We start from the raw sequence: 1,026 nt of genomic DNA, 5'->3' as shown, positions 1-1,026 counted from the left end.
CCATTGTATCTTATTTGGAAAAGTGGGCTGGTCCTCCTTATAAAAGACGAAGAAGTGTCACAGTACATCAGCTCATTAGTTACGCCCCATTAAAACATTAATTCCAGTTATTACAATGTCAGGTCTCAGGACATTTTGAAGCTGTACCACATGTCAAACTGATTCAGTACGAGGACAATAGGGAGACAGAGTGAGCAGCAGGAGCAGCACACATTGCCTGCTTGAGCATATAGTATCAGCAGTGGTTTATTTCAGACACATTTCATAATTTCAGCCGTAGAGATGGGAAGTAACAAAGTACAAATACTTTGTTACTGTACTCAAGTAGATTTTTCAGATATTTTTACTTTACTATTTATTTTTTTGGCGACTTTTTACTTTTACTCCTTACATTTTAACACGAATATCGGTACTTTCTTCTCCTTACATTTTATAAAACTGGCTTGTTACTTTAGTTTTGTACTAAATGTTGTCTATCAGGTGTGATTGGGAGTGCATGTTAGAGAATAGCAAGGACACGCACTGCACACCGCGAGCGGGCGCGCACGGCAATCAGAGACAAAAGTGAGAGAAAATAAAAAGAGACCAGCAGTCCGGAGGATAATTTGTTGAGATTGTGTGCGTCTTTGACAACTGTAAGTCATATAACTGATGTTGTCAGCCTGTTGTATTGGTCTGTTGTTCTGGCAAATTTAAAGTTGTTGTTTGTGTTCTTCTTAGCTAGGCTGCACCCGGCTGTTGATGCGATATAATGGCGATTGTTAAACGTCCTTGCTCATTAAGATTATGTAACTAATAGTGGGTTTATTGTTATTATTTACTAGCATATATGATTCCTGTGCATTGTGTATGGGAGCCTTTACAATGTTATTTATTTCCTTTATTACCACATACACACACACGGCCATAGCAGAGCTACCCACGCCCATGTTTATACTGATACTTTTTTGTAATAAAGCATCAACAGATGCGTCCGTGTTTTAACCGACAGACCTGGGCCAAAGTTGGAAACCAGAATCAGCTTTA

The 1,026-nt window shown here is 38.9% G+C and overlaps 1 long non-coding RNA gene across 1 annotated transcript in view; it reads left to right on the top strand.

Annotated features, from left to right (window-relative positions):
* The window catches only part of LOC116698280 (uncharacterized), a 21,293-nt gene that overhangs the window by 16,419 nt on the left and 3,848 nt on the right, over nt 1–1,026 (top strand). The window lies entirely within an intron of this gene.

This window comes from Etheostoma spectabile, chromosome 11 (assembly GCF_008692095.1).
Source record: "Etheostoma spectabile isolate EspeVRDwgs_2016 chromosome 11, UIUC_Espe_1.0, whole genome shotgun sequence".
NCBI lineage: Eukaryota > Metazoa > Chordata > Actinopteri > Perciformes > Percidae > Etheostoma > Etheostoma spectabile.
The sequence above is the reverse complement of the archived record's forward strand: the minus strand, read 5'-3'. Positions and strand labels throughout refer to the sequence as shown.